General features: G+C 41.3%; 1 protein-coding gene across 2 annotated transcripts in view; it reads right to left on the reverse strand.

Annotated features, from left to right (window-relative positions):
- The window catches only part of ZSWIM6 (zinc finger SWIM-type containing 6), a 182151-nt gene that overhangs the window by 145083 nt on the left and 20635 nt on the right, over positions 1–16433 (reverse strand). Inside the window, exon 1 of one of the 2 annotated variants that reach the window (XM_075932864.1) lies at positions 3563–3700. The exons of the other annotated variant lie outside the window; for it this stretch is intronic. The gene's annotated coding sequence lies outside the window, so the exon portion shown is untranslated. Of the gene's footprint in view, positions 1–3562; positions 3701–16433 lie in introns of those variants that run through there. 2 annotated transcript variants of the gene reach the window in all.

The following is a 16433-nucleotide window of genomic DNA, read 5'->3' on the forward strand; positions in this document are numbered from 1 at the left end:
GAGGTAGACGAAAGATGGAAAAACAAACTGACTGGTAGCCTTTTACATCTAGGCCAGTGCTTCAGTTTCAACTCCCGATAAGAAATCACCTCAGGATGTTAGGTTACTGAATAGCTCTCCAAAGGCTTATTAGAAACATTCTGCTAAAAACCTCTAGATTTTCTATTTATGTAGAATAGAATGCCATGCCCTGAAGATCAACAAGGGAGGGAAGGGAGAGGAAAGCTGATTAACTTGAGCCAGTTTCTAGTGGACCATGATCCAAATCATTAACATAACCATCACAGCAAGCACCCTTGGGTAGCAATCTCAATAAATAAACTAAGGCAACAAAATTATTCTCATCACTAGAGGTCATCCTTCCAGGGCAGAAAGGTGAGGCAGAACATCAGCAATAGTAAAATAAGACGAGATTAGAGTGACTAAACTAGTATTTTTCACAAGCACTGAATTCATTAAAGAGCAATAAATTATCTCCTTTAATACGATAACAAATTTCAAGCCTTGTTTTGATTTTAGGAGTTTACTAGAGTACAACATGAAACAGATCACTAGAAAATTATATCCTTTCAATGAGTACAGCAGCTGATGCACTATCAAGTGGTTTCTCCTGTAACTGCATTAACTGTAGTCAGGAATTGTCTGATATACTCATTGAAAGCCAGGAAAAAACTCTCTGAAATGGAGTCTGACCCACTGGCAATGCTCCAGACTAACATGTTAAAATCAATATCAGATTATTTTTATATTTCATCATTATGGAGCGTCAAAGCTTGTGATAATGATGTAAAGGCAACATCATCAGCATAAGGAAGGAGACATTACAACTAACTGAAAAAAAACCTATCCAAATAAAAGTCTGTGTTGAATCCAAATTGACTCCCATTCTTTGCTTTAAGCTAGTCAAGATGTGGTCCCTAAATAACTCTGAGGTAGGAGAAACATTCTACCCTTTTCAGAGTTCAAACCTAAACTTTTTAGGAAGTGCATCTATTTTGATTAATAAGTTTTGGTGGGAACATTTCTCAGGGCCAATAGGATATCAGTGTTGTCTTCTGAGTTCTAAGATAAAGTCCTTACTCTGCAGAATTTGCAGCAGGGACTTAGAACTCAACTCTCCCATATTCTAACCAAGTGCCATACTCACCCAGCTACAGAGTCAGTCTCTTAGCACTCACTCTTACAAACTCCTCTGGTTCAGATGTTCCACTTTGTATAAATTATTAAATATTCAGAGAGTCAATGAGAGACTATGTAGCCTGCTGGTCAGAGCCCTTGATGTGAGATACCTAGGTTCAAGCACATGTCTGTATCCAGAACTTCAAAAGGCCTTTCAACATTTCAAAACCTCAATACAGTAGACTTCCGATAATCTGGAACCTATGGGACCTAGGTGGTGCCGGATTATCAGATATGCCGGAGTATCAGGAGGTACTATAAGCTGGTTATATGTATACAGAATATACAGGCAGTCCCCGGGTTAGGTCAATCCGACTTAAGTCGGACCCCTAGTTACGAACGGGGGGGGGGGGGGGGGAACGCAGCTAGTGCGGGGTGCCTCCCCCACTGTCGCTGCCTCCGGCAGCGCGGGGGGCGCTTCCCCCCAGCAGACCAGGGAGACGCGGAGCTAGCACCCCCCTCCCCCTCCCCCTCCCAGCAGACCAGGCTTTTCTCGCCGCTAGTCAGTTTCAGCAGTGGCTGAATCAGGACGCCTGGGGTAGAGCAGCTGGGGGGCTGCCGGGTTGGTCCCACAGCGCCGAGGTGCAGCGCTTCTGGACCAACCCAGCAGCACCCCAGCTGCTCTGCCCCAGGCGTCCCCAAGAGGAGCTGGGGTGCTGCCGGGTTGGTCCCGCTATGCCAAGGGTCGGCGCTACCAGACCAACCCAGCAGCACCCCAGCTGCTCTGCCCCAGGCGTGTCCGATTCAGCCGCTGCTGGTCAGTTTCAACAGCGGCTGAATCTGGACGCCAGTTCCGACTTACATACAGATTCAACTTAAGAACAAACCTACGGTCCCTATCTTGTACGTAACCCGGGGACTGCCTGTACTGTATATAAAGTGTTCTTAACCCTTTTTATTGTACATACTGTATACAGCATACGGTAATGTTTTAGTTTTTTTAACCCCTTTTTACCCTTTTCGTACAGTTCAGCTGCTGCTGCTGCTACCTTGTGACTCATTTTTTGCCGAAGCTCACTCACTAGGCTCTTACCATTTTGATGCCAGACTATCAGGAGTGCCTGACTATTGGATGATGGACTATTGGAGTTTTATTGTATTTTTCACAAAACAGAATTCTTGTTTTCTCGCCAGCCCTATACAAAATCCCTTTCTTATGTAATTTGGAAAATGTTGACCAATGTATAAAATGTTCATAATACATTAATTAATGTACTAAAAACCCAAATTGCTTCAGTGTTAACAGTGAAAATTTTGACTCCGACGTGACAGACTTCATGCCTCTATTAGAAAAGTTTAATAATTTTGCCTCCTGACACTGTAACCTTATGCACATGTGTAACTTCTGCTCCTATGTAGTTCCACTCAAGTCAATGCAGCTATTCCTGTGATCACATTACATAGCTGCTGAAGCACTTGCAGCAGTCACAGGAACTAAATTATTAATTTTTTTTTTTTGGTCAAGAAGCCACATTTATGAAAATATTTAGGTACCTAAAGTTTCAAATAGATTCTTAGGGATATTAAAATTGTCTTAAGCAGATTAGGTGCCTAACTTGCATAGGAACTTTTCAAATCTCATTCTGTATCTATGTATAACTGTAGGCACTTTAATAGCTTTGTAAAATCTCACCCTATAACACTTCTGTTAAATTCAGCTCGGATACCCTATCAGTAACTTTCTTAGTATATAAATTTAGAGTTAATTTTAATCTAAAACTGCATTTACACATTTTTCAAATTAGTTTCATAAAGCCTCAATTTGATTTAAATAAAAACACAAACATGCTCACCCATTTACTAAGATCAGTTACTTTAATCATCCTGATTTACACTGCTCCATAGATAAAGGGATTTCTAGAAGTGTTTTTTTAAATTGTGGTTTCCATATCAAAGAAACCAATTCCCCTATTTGGGGTAATATGAAATGTTAAAACCTCAAAAAATGAGAAGGCAGCATCTCCACCTCTTCTTCCCTACCCCCTTCTTAAAGAGTACCTCATATTTTAAAATATCTCCAGACCCTCTCTTGACAAACAGATGATTGAATTCAGTCATCCATTTTACAATGCATAGTTATTCCATACATGCAGTGTCACCTGGATATAACACATCAAAACTATTAACACTTAGAATTCCTTGCCCCTAATGCCTCAGTTCTATTTCAGTTTTTAGACTGCAGTCATTACCATATCTTTATGCCTTCCAGAGATGCATTAAGAGACATCACTAGCGTCAGCTGTGTATGATTCTTCCCCCTCCCTCTCCACCTCCTTTCCCTTTCTCCCCAGGGAAAGGGAAAGTTGCATGTGTAGGTTTTTGTTTTGTTAAAACATCTGTTTATTACAAGTCTGCTGTGCAAGACAAAGACCAAGTAATGCACCTTGTATCTAGAATGGAAGGTAGTGAGATTCTTATAATCTTGTTGGAAAAAGCGGTTTCTTGCAGCACACTGCTCTGTTTTGCCCAAGGAACAGAGATCTCCACCAGTCTTCTGCCCAGATGTCTAGGTGATCTTTTGGGAACTCTGGGACAATTCAGCACCTTGAGGAGAAGAATGAACACTGTGACTTAGAATTCACATTTTGCAGAAAGCGACTATAGTGAATGCAGGACAGGACGCATATGTGCATGGTGGCCATCTGAGGAGATGTGTTGCTGCTTCCTGAACTGATAGAATGTGCAGTGGTGGGCAAGAGGCTGCCAGCAGCCCCAATCTGGCCAAAGGCCACAACACCAGGACCCTTATACAGAGAGCAACTCACTCATTAAACAGCAGGCTGCTCTCTGGCCAATAAGAGCTGAGAAGTTTTGCAAGGCCAGGGAAAGCATGTGAAGACTTCTCCCTCTCCCCCACTCTTATGCCTGGAGCAGACCCCATGTGGAGCAGCCAGCTGACAGACTTCAGCAGAGAACCTGCCTCAGTAAGTGCCTCCCAGCCAGAGCCTGCCTCTGGCACCACATCTCCCCTCCACTCAGCCCAATTACCTGCCCTGAATCACCACCCAAACCCTGTGTCCCTTCCCCCCCTTTTCCCATGTCACAACTCCCTCTCAGACCCTGAATGATCTCCTACACCTCTCCCCCCCAGACAGAAACCTCTCCTGCATCCCTATCCCCTCCCTGACACTGCACCCCATTCTCCCACCCCGGGACACCACCCAAATCCTCTGCACCCCCTTCTTTCAGGTCACAACTCCCTCAGACCCTGCACCCCCAACTAGAGCCCCTTCCCCAGACTAGAATCCTCTCCTACACTCTTACCCTTTCCTGGACTCTGCACCCCAAGCCCCCTGCCCAGGGCTGGATTGAGGGGTGGGCTAGCCGGGCAGCTCAATTTTCGTTTGGCCAACAGAAAACGAGTCTGTGGGTGGCCAGCGAGCAGCAGCACTGGTCTGTCCCACGTGCAAAATCTGCCGCATGGGGCACACAAGAGGGGGCACCCAGAACCGGGACTGCACAGCCAACATCCCCGCATCCAGTGCACACCCGCCACGGGCTATGTGGTTCCCAGCTGCCCTGCGCTCAGCCTGGGGAGGCTGTGCCACGCTCCTGCTGATTGGGAAACCCTTCCTCTTTGCCCCAGCCCAGCTGGAGGGAGAAGCAGCCTCCCTGGGTTGAGCACGGTGCAGCTGGGCTGGAGCAAAGAGGAGCAGCTGGCCAGCTATGGTGTTTAGCCCAGGTGCACCATGCTTTACCTGGGCTGGAGCAGAGGAGAAACTGCCTGGTCAGCTGGCCCTGGTGTTCAGCAGAAGCAGAGGCTGCGCTGCGCTCCAGCTGATCAGGTGGCTTCTCCTCTGTAACAGGGAATGCAGAGTGGACAGTGAACTTTGTTTCCTTGTTCCTTTTTGCAGTTGCAGAATCCAGGATGTCAGACCACAGATGGCTCTCAGCATGGTACCCAGGCAACCAAGAAAGCTCAGAGCTGGGCCCAATGAGCCTCTTCTAAACATTTGCACTTCCTGATTGGTCAGAAGAGCCACTTCTATTACTTGAGCATAGCAGCAGCACAGTGGTTGCTCAATGTGTACTGTGCAGGCAGATGCACTTACCCTATTCTCAACAAACGCACACAAAATCAGATATCAGGAATGGCAATACACAAAAACCTGTAGGAGAACATTTCAATCTCCCGGGACACACAGTAGCAGATTTAAAGGTAGCCATTCTGCAACAAAAAAAACTTCAAGAACAGACTTCAAAAAGAAACTGCACAGCTATAGTTCATCTGCAAATTTAATACCATCAGTTTAGGATTAAACAAAGATTGTGAATGGCTAGCCAACTACAACAGCAGTTTCTTCTCTGTTGGTGTTCAGACCTCCACATAAGCTGCTAGAAGTGGGCCTCATCCTCCCTGACTGAATTGACCTTGTTATCTCTAACCTTATTCTTGATTGGAACTATTTTCTTATGCCTGTATATTTATACCTGCCTCTGGAATTTCCACTACCCTCATGACAAAGTGAGTCTTTGCCCACGAAAGCTTATGCTCCAATACATCTGTTAAGTCTATAAGGTGTCACAGGACTCTTCGTCCCTGTTCTCATCCTCACTCCAACCTCTGCTCTAGGCTACATCTGCTCTGTTATGCTTTTTGACCCAAGCTACACCTATGACTACCACTCCAGCTTTTGCTTTGTCTTCTGACAGTTCTGACCTTTGGCTTGGCCCCTGGGCCCTGACTTCTGCTTCACCCTTGGACAGGTGGCTGATCCTTGGCTCTTCACCTATCATTACCTGAACAACTACCACACAAGGGTCTGATTCAACCCATAGGAAAAAGCTGCCCATATCCCAGCAGCTTAAAGAGTCAGAGGAAAAAGTTTGGAAGGAGTCTGAAGACCAGAATTGAGAGGAGAGGTCTGTATGAAAAAGAGTATCTGCTTACAACGGTAGCAGATCGAACTCCAGAACTCTCTTCTGAGCTCCGGTAATGCTGTTCTGAATCACTTGACAGGTGTGTCTATCATTTGTCAAAAGGCTTGCTTATCCCTAAGGGTATGTCTACACTTGCCCCCTCGTGCAATGAGGAGTAACAGTTAATTCGAAAGAAGGGTTTTAAATCAGACTACCACTTCTACACGCGGCGAGTTAAATCGGGCGACCAGCATTTTAAAATGGCGACCAGCCACAATTATGCTAATCAAGTGCGGGATATTTAAATCCCACACTTGATTTGCAACTTCAGAATGCTTCATTTGCCTCCCCAGTCTGAACTAGGGGCAAGTGTAGACATACCCTAACATACTGGGAGTATTGCCTCTACAGCAAGCCAAGCTCTCCTCAGATTGAAGGGGAAAATACCTATTTAATATTCTTGGTCTCTCGGTTACAGTCAGCTCAACTTTGTGCTCCTGTGTGAGACTGGCATTTTGAATGTTCTAGTTATCTTTTATTGCAAAATTGTAATACTGAACATACAGTATTTTGAGAAGCTTAGGTACATCAGCCAGTAACCTATTCTAAGTCAACAACCTTGCAAGTATGCCCTCTGCCCTTTTAGAAAAGAATCCTTAAATATGACAAATCTCTTGCTGTTTATGGACAGCATAGCCGAATAATTACCAAGTAGAGTAATTTAAAGCAATGTAAAGAACTTAGAAAAAATGGCTGTAGCCAATTTTAGTTCACTTTCTATTGTTCAGTGAACACGTTAAAGCTTATCCTCTGAAAAAGCAATTCTGAGGACTAAAGACGGCTACAGCTAAGCTTAGAGACTATTTCATGCAACACAGTGATGTAGCACTGTGCATTATTTTAGGAGATTTTCCACAGCTGTTCAGGACTGAACTAAATACAAAAAATTTAAAAATACTTCACTATCTTACATTCTAGTAAAACTTATTTGCCTATGTTGATTGGTTTATAACTTATTTCTGTATGTTGTGGCACTTGGCAGCAAGTTCAGAAATATCACTTAACCGCTAAAGCGGGGGGGGGGGGGGGGGGGGAAGGTAGGGCTTTTTTGGGTCAAGGGCTGCTGACCCATAGAAAAATCCTCACCCTGCACTAAAGTATCATTGTCTGAAAATCGAACTAGTCAACTAACTGAACAGCCCCCTCCCATTAATTCCCCCAGATAGTCAATAATACATGTTAAAAGGACACTGTCTAGATAAAGTCAGTTACACAAGTAACTTCTAGTATATAACTACTGTATATTTATTTACAACTTATTTTTTAAAATCTACTTGATCACCATTTACTCTGCCAGCCAAAATAAAGTTAATCACCTAAGGTTAGTGGGTAAGTAGAATGATCAAATGCTGCCTCTCACTATTTGTGCAATGTTTAGTTTTTATACATCTTTTAGAGAGGGACTGATTACTGGTTCTTAACAGCATACTGCTGATATATTAGGGTTTCCTACACTTCCAAAAACTGCTACCAAGTTCCCTTGCCCTGATAAGTATTCTTCCCCCTCCAAACAGAAAAAATCCTGAAGTTAAATGTCAAATGAAAACATTAAACTCTGCAATTTTGAGCAAAACATACATTTTTCTTTAGAGTATTGCTGTTTGAGTATTCTATGAATGTCAAGGTATAGGGCAGGGGAAGAAAATTGCTACACCTTTTAAAGCTCTCTCAGATTAAACGATTATTCAGATACACACGACACATGTGATTTAAAGCAAAGAAAAAAAACAAAATTGTAGAAAAATTTAGTAAAGTGGCAAAGTACCAGGTACCATGGCTGTGAAGAGGAGAGAAAAAAGGTTATTAAAAAAGAGGAAGCAAATTAAAATTGAGATTCATAAGCATGAGGCACTGGTTATCCACAAAGCTTTATTTACAAAGGATTCCAAAATAAAATTCACATTTTGAGGGAAGTGAGACAAGCACTATATAAGGATGGATGAAACATCTTTGTTTCATTTTTTTTTTTTTAAGAAGGTGTTTGCATCACTGACTTCAAACTGAAGAACTGTAGGTGCATTATTGAGTTCTGAAACCTTAAAAGCCATCGTGTACAGGTTATTTTTAAAGAGGGAAAAATAATTCCCTGAACTTAAAAGCCACAACATATATCTGGAAACGTCAGTTTCCAAAGTATGTCAGATTTGCAACACTCCAGCTACCAGCTGCCTTGACAGTTGCGTGCCTTAAAAAGCAGTTTTTCTGCACCAAAGGCCTTTGTTCTATCCAAGAGCCAGCTCACCTTACCTCTGAAAGCCTCATGAACTTTTGTCAGCTGTTCATATGGTAAACAGCTGAGATGTATGGAAAATTCATTACTGCCAAATGAAAATTAGAGTAGGCAGAGAGTTCTTACATTTATCGTGAAGGATTTCTCCAAAGTACACATTGGAATTGGAAATACAATTTGAAAGGTTTTCATCTTCCACCTATACATGGGACTCAGTTTGAAGGCTCTCAACAGGCATGATAGCCAAATTAATTAACCTTTTGGTGCCAAAAAACAGGATCCCTGCTGATAAGTGCTAATGTGAAATGCAAGGATATTGGTAGAAAGAGCACTGAAGAACTCATTGGCACATAGGGGTTAATGAAGGTCTTCTTAGCAGTCTTGTTCCCACTCTGAGTACCAGCCTACTTAGTGTTTTACACAAATCTATTGCAATGACTAGATGTGTGCCAATGTTGAATGATTAATCAGGGGAAAAAGGGCTTTTATCATTTTAAATGCATTAGGGAAAAATCAAGGAATGTAATATGTTAGGAATGGAATGTTTTGAGTGGAACAGTTAAATGTCAAGTCAGAATAAGCAGATTCCTTTTAACCATTTGCATATTTCTCAGTCTTTATGACATTCTGCCAACATGGGTACAGATTTAGGTTTAGGATATTTTAGTTTGGGTTAAAATTCAGTATCATGCTGCTTTGTTTGTAGTTTAGTTACAGCTGTCTGATTTTGACTCACATTTTCTATGGTGATTTCTGCACTTTGTTCAGTTGTTCTAGTTGTTTACAAAGAAATTATATTTATCGCAACATTTAGGTTAGTCACTTATTTCTGCTGGCACTGAGTACATCTTCAAAATCCCACTGGTAATTCAATGAAGCTTGTTGTGTGAGCAATTTCTCTTAACATAATTTTGAGAAACGGGAGGGAAAGAAGGTTCTTCCTAACATCTTGTAAAGGATTTCTGCTAATCTGCCAGGAATGCATTTCAAACCTTTACTGGCTGAAGGATTTAATACACATTTGTGACTTGGTTATCTTAAGTGCAGATGGTTTCTGCTTTCAAGAGGAAACACTTTCAAATCCAACAAGATATTTCATGCCCACTTCCAAGTCAGGTGATCTGGCTTCCTCTAGTACAAAGATGGGCAAGAGAGCCTCCACAGGCTGACTCTGGCCCAGAAAGTGGGCTGATCCAGCCCAGGAACTTTCTGCCACTCTCCCGCCCCCAGGCCTGGAGACAGGGGAGCATACAAAGTCTCTTTACCTGCCAGGTGCACATGGCACTTAGAGTGAAAAGCCAGCTGAAGAGCTGGCGGTTCACTCTAAACGCTGTGTGCCCCTAGCAGGGAAGGAGACTGCATGTTCTCAGAACCCCCAGATCAATAGAACTTGGGGGCGGGGGAGCACAGAAGTGTCCGGGCCCTACCCTTTCCACCTGAGGCCCTGTCTCTTCAGCCCAGGGCCACTTCAAAAGATGTGTGTTGTGGCCCTCCTAAAAATTATTGGCCGCCCCTGCCCTAGTACATTTTTAGTTACCTTTTCATGACGAAACAAAAGAAAAAAAAATATGTAGCACTTTAAAGACTAACAAGATAGTTTATTAGGTGATGAGCTTTCAAGGGCCAGATAATAAACTATCTTGTTAGTCTTTAAAGTGCTACATTTTTTTTTACCAAGATCAGACTAACACGGCTACCTCTCTATTACTTTTCATGATGAGGCAGCCATAGGAGTAGGTTGTTTTTTGGTTTGGCCTTTTCCTTTTATTGTTACTGCACGGAAATGAAGGGAGAGGAGGCTGACTGTGTGCAGTTAATACTTTCCTTCAGAGGCACTTTCTGCTCACACAAAAGGACCTCACTCCCATGATGGATCAGAAGGCATTCTTTGAAGCAGAGACTAGTTCTCATGATGCAGAATAAGTCACCCATCTTTACACCCAAAACACAGAACCTCAATGGAAGGAAAATGAGGCAATGAGAGGGAAATCATAGGATACTCCATAAGAGGAAAGTATCAGAGGAGTAGCCGTGTTAGTCTGAATCTGCAAAAGCAGCGAGGAGTCCTGTGGCACCTTATAGACTAACTGAAGTGTAGGAGCATAAGCTTTCGTGGGCAAAGACCCACTTCGTCAGATGCATGTAGTGGAAATTTCCTGAGGCAGGTATAAATATGCAGGCCAGAATCAGGCTGGAGATGACGAGGTGGATCCAATCAAGGAGGATGAGGCCCACTTCTAGTAGCTGATCTGGAGGTGTGAATTCCAAGAGAGGAGAATTCACATCTCTACATCGGCTACTAGAAGTGAGCCTCATCCTCCTTGATTGGATCCACCTCGTCATCTCCAGCCTGATTCTGGCCTGCATATTTATACCTGCCTCAGGAAATTTCCACTACATGCATCTGACGAAGTGGGTCTTCGCCCACGAAAGCTTATGCTCCTACACTTCAGTTAGTCTATAAGGGTATGTCTATACTACCACCCTAGTTCGAACTAGGGTGGTAGTATAGACATACCCTAAGGTGCCACAGGACTCCTCGCCGCTTTTCCATAAGAGGAAAGGCTCTTCAATGAGAAGCTATGTTGTGGTTTTAGGTATTTATTCCCTAGTGTAGTGGCCTTTTTAAAAGCAGGGTGCCCTCTAAATTCATTAATTTAGCAAATTTTGCACATTTAGTAAGCACAATGGTCTATGTAGGCTGGGAATAACTACCTTATTTAGAATAGGTGGAAGGTACTAATGACCTGCCTTCATCATTTTTTGTCTTATGTCATTCTGGTGACCAAATCTGGATTTATTATCTGCTGGAATCTAAATTACACAAGAAGTAAGTTTTTCTAAGTTGCTAAATTAACGACTGTTAACACCAGTATGGACAATGCTCAGGAGGTATATCTTCCCAGGGGCACCTCAAGGAAATAACTTTGCTGAGCTCTCACAAAGCCAATAGAGCAGACTAATGGTAAGTCTCTATGGAAGCTGTTAGTGAACCCTCTGCTGGAAAGACTTAATTCAGATGCCATGAAAAGTTTTATATGACTGGCTGTCACTTAGAAGAAAGACTTTACTAGAGTTCTCTGCTTAACTTTCCAAAGATAAACTTGCATTAAAAAAAAAAAGTCTATATACTGAGAGACAGCCGGAGATGAACCAGATCCGCCTTCCAACAACGTGGTATCTGACAGTAACTCTGAGCCCACAAGTCAACCAGTATCACAGGGTTTAAAACCAATAAGAATTTCTAAGGCTGTCAAGCAATTTAAAAAAATTAATGGATGTTAATCCCACAACTAAACATTCAATTGATTTATATATTTTTGGATGTTTTCTACATTTTCAAATATATTGATTTCTAGTTACCACAGAGAAAAGTATACAGTGATCACTTTATATTTGTATTACAAGTATTTGTACTGTAAACATTTTTCAATTCACCTAACAAGCACTGAAAGTTATCATGAAAGTTGAACTTACAAATGTAGAATTACATACAACTCCCTCCTCTGCATTCAAAAAACAAAACAATCCAAAATTTTACACCCTTCATGTCCCTTCAATCCTACTTCTTATTCAGTCAGTCAGTCACTCAGATAAATACATTTCTTTACATTTCTATAATGCTGTCTGCTTCTTGTTTACAATGTAATCTGAAAGTGAGAACAGGCATTCTCATAGCACTGCTGTAGCCAGCTTTCTAAAATATTTACAAGATAGATGTGCTAAGGATTCATAGGTCCTTTCATGCTTTAACCATCATTCCAAGGGATATGTACCTATGCGGATAGCAGGTTCTGCTCAACAACAATCCAAATCAGATTTCACCATCAGGTTGATTTTCTTTTTTGGTGGTTTAGGTTTTATAGTTTCCACATCTAAGTTGCTCTTAAAACTTCTGAAAGCATGCTTTACTCCTCGTGCTGTCCAAAATCTGAGGGACTTCAGATTCTTACATTTTAGGTCGAGTGTTGTAGCTATCATTAGAAATTTCACATTGGTACCTTCTTTGTTTTGGGACTGCAATCTGCAGTGAAAGTGTTCTTAAAATCAGTGTGTGCTGGGTCATCATCTGAGACTGCTATATCATTACATGGCAGAATATGGATAAAACAGAGCAGGGGACATACAGTTCTCCCCAAAGTATAGCCACAAAATTTAATTACTTTTTAAAATAAGCATCACCAACACAGAAACATGTCCTTTTGAATATTGGCCAAAGCATGAAGGAGCATACAAATGTTTGCAAGACATTTACATACCAGGTATGCTATGCTGGCTACCAAAGTGCCATACAAATACCTGTTCTCACTTTCTTGTAACACTGTAAATAAGAAGCAGTGTTATCTTTTGTAAATGATTGGCTAAACAAGCAATAGGACTGAGTGGACTTGTTGGCTCAGAAGTTTTAGATTTTTAGCATAATTAGGTAACAAAAACCCCTTTATTTGTACGTTGTTCTTTTAGAACAAAGATTGCATTACTATACTTGCATAAGGGCAAACTGAAAAATATTTTTTATTTATTTTTACAAATATTTGTAATTAAACATACACTAATTTCAGTTACAAGACAGAATATAATACAGTAGACTTGCGATAATCCAGAACCTTTGGGACCTAGATGGTGCTGGATTATCGGATATGCCGGACTATCAGGAGGTACTATAAGATGGTTATACACACACACACACACACACACACACACACACACACACACACACACACAGTATATAACGTGTTTTTAACCCTTTTTATTGTAGCACAAGCACTGTCCAGCATCACACAATGGCAGTGGCAAACTGACTCAGTCCTGTTTGATTTTGCTTGGTCCAGCTGCTGCCACGTGACTCATTTTTTGCCGAAGCTCACTCACTATGCTCTTGCCATTTTGATGCCAGACTATCAGGAGTGCCATACAATTGGATGCCGGACTATTGGAGTTTTACTGTACATATAAAAATTATTCAGCATTTTGGATGTTTTTCTATATTTTCATATAGTACTGTGTAACAGTGACCATTAAAATGCCATTTTTTGTTTGTTAATCATGTGAGTTGAATGACTAAAATCATGTGAGTTGAATGACTAAAATAACAGCCCTAACACTTTCTGTACTTGTTACATTGTCAGTAGGTCAAAAACTAAACAAATAGTAAGTCATTTAATAGTTACAGGAGGGGAAAAAAATCTGTCTGCTCAGTTCATTTATCAGTCTTAGTGGGTTACTTTATCTGGAAGCTTTTTACCTTTCCTGTGTAAGGCTTGGGTTGATGCTAAGTCTGATGATGCTTTATTGAGGAACAGAGACACTGTCAACTTTCAAAAACAAAAAGCCTATCTGAAGTTTTTACCTCTTCTTGCAAACATCCAAAATTATTGTGTCTACATGTTTTCTTGTTTGTTTATGTAGGTCACTATACTTTGTATATAGTTAATTTTATTGTTCTACAGTACAATGATTCAGTTTTCCCTGAATGCCTGCCTGCTACATAACGAGGGAAGGTAAAATGTCATTGTAAAACTACACAAATTAGCAGGAAAATGAGAGAGCAGAGAAGGTATCTGAAGCTATTTTTTAAATGGAAGACTTCAAGTTGGTGTTCCTTTAAAACAGCCAACCTTAAATAAATCCTAATAGCTGCCATACATATACTCAATATCAAGCAGATATAATAGTCCTAAAACATGCATTTATGGAAAGAGAAATTAGTAAACCAGCCTGCCAACTCTGTGTCATGATTAAGTGGGATAGTAAAGCTCTTTAGCCTCATCTCTCAACCAAAAATAAATAAATAAATAAATAAAAATAAAAAAAACATTTGGTTTAGAAACCAAGTACACAGTAGCATGTACGGTTGGCAATAGCAACACCCTTCACAGAAGTTAGACAAAAGGAGCTAAACTGTTCCAGAGGGGCTAGTGATGATTCAAGCTTCCCACAAGCAAAGGACAGAAAGAAAAGGTACACTGGCAAACAAGCCATAGTTATTCTAGGGGCTATGGCTGCAAGTTTCTCATACAGGCCTGCAAGGGAGTCAATGTAGAAGCCCAGGAAGAGCACCAGCATGTGTGAGTGACCCAAATCAAGCTCACATAATACCAGATGGCAATGCACACAGACATGGGAAGGGAGCCCATCAGGAGGTCTCACCTCCCACACTACGAGAGCCCAGGTACACAATGCTGTGCAGGATAGTGCAATGTCTGGGCCATGCCTCTTCCTCACCCCTCCCTTGGTGCACCAAAGAGCAGATTCTGTGCGCCACATGTGCAGATAAAGTGACTGACAGGTTCTTACACAAGGAACAACAGGTTCTTACATAAGGAACAAGAGGGAAGCCAAGCTTCTGATGCATTCCACCCCTATCCAGCCTTTAAGCTTGGTTTTCTATTGCTTATTAATCTGAATTGGATTACACAACTTTTGCTTCTATACCATATATTTTACACATATTCTATCTAACTTGCCTTAAAGAAGCAGACATCATAACATACTATGCCCGTTATACAACATTTTGTTCAAGCATTATACCACTTTGAAATGTAGTGCCTCACAAAGCCATTTTAGAGTCTCGATCTTTGCATCAAGTGCTCCGTTTACAAATTAATAAGATTTTCCCTTGTTAGTTATGCTGGGTTGTTTCCTTCTCATGCATTACTTGCAGTAATGGAGATCCTGAAAGTAAAGTAATGCCTCTGTTAGACCTTTGTACCCTACTGCCTTCAGTATGGTTGCAGAGGAGCAACTGATCAAAGTACAATGAACAGTACTGTTGATGCACAAGGATAAAGAATCCAGCTAACTCTGAACTATACTCCTGCAGGGCTAACAGGAAAAAAAAAAAAAAAGTTGTGACCATGTATTTTATCAGAGACATGAATGATTATATACATGGAACATATCAGTCTAAGGTGATGCCCATTTTTACCTGGTCACATTTCAAAGCAGAAATGGACCTCAAAGAGCAAAATTATCTTGAAAAAAACCACCAAAAAACTTCCGTGTGGTGTGGGTATGTTTAAGATTCAGTAGCACCCTACAGAAAGAAACTATAGTTGTGCTTACACATTGGGATGAGAGAATATTCTGTTTGGATCTCTCTAGTCTGACACTCTTGGTACCTGACCAATGCCAAACCAGAGAATTTGCCAAACCATGGGAGGTCAATATTGTATAGCAGCATTACCAACACTTCTACTGCTTGCTGGGCCGCTGGAAGACATTTAGGAGTAAACTAGAGCTAAACAGCACAGTGGCTGTAAACACATTTTATTGGACCACGAGAAACTTGGCCACATGCATGGTAAGTGGTCCTGCTTTGGGCAGGGTGCTGTATACGACCTCTTGAGATCTTTCAGCCCTAGGATTCTATGATTTTATCTAACTAACTAAAATCATGCTGGACCACAGATGTTGCTAAATCAGAGAAGTTCAACCTATATTGTAGTCTTGCCTTTGCCACAAAGAATGGGAAATGTTGGGAAATTAAACAAGGCAAATAACCAGTATTTGTATTTTCTGACTGCACAAAAGCTACAGCTTTTGAAGAAACCCAGAGAACTGAAGGTGAAAATTCACAATACACAGATAAAAATGAGTGTGCATGACATATACCCTGCCTCTCCCTCCCCCCCGCACAACTCAAATGCCTGCCTTCTGCAGTGGTTGATTACTCTAATTCCCCAGAGCTACCAAGGTAATCTGAAAGGACAAGAGAAAACCATTTCTATAATTTCATGTGAGAAGTTCACACATGAGCCAGAAGGTATTATGCCACACACACTTCAAATGTTACAAGAAATAATTACTACCTACGAGTAGAGTAAACCACACGTAGTGATCATTCCGGTGGTGCAGAGCCTCCAATGCTTGGCTCTGGAGGGAGTGATTAATAACTAGACTTACTGGTTATTTGCTTTAAGGCAAAAGTGTACTAGGCACATGCTATGCACGTCAAAGAATTATACACACCTTCCCTACTCTTATAATATTCAATTCGTTTATGACCCAAGCACTCTGAGAACTCCTAAGTGATGGATTATTCTTAAAAATATATAAGTACCAGTTATAAGTTTTTGTAGATGTAATTATACTGGTAAAAGCC

Source organism: Pelodiscus sinensis, chromosome 6 (assembly GCF_049634645.1).
Source record: "Pelodiscus sinensis isolate JC-2024 chromosome 6, ASM4963464v1, whole genome shotgun sequence".
NCBI lineage: Eukaryota > Metazoa > Chordata > Testudines > Trionychidae > Pelodiscus > Pelodiscus sinensis.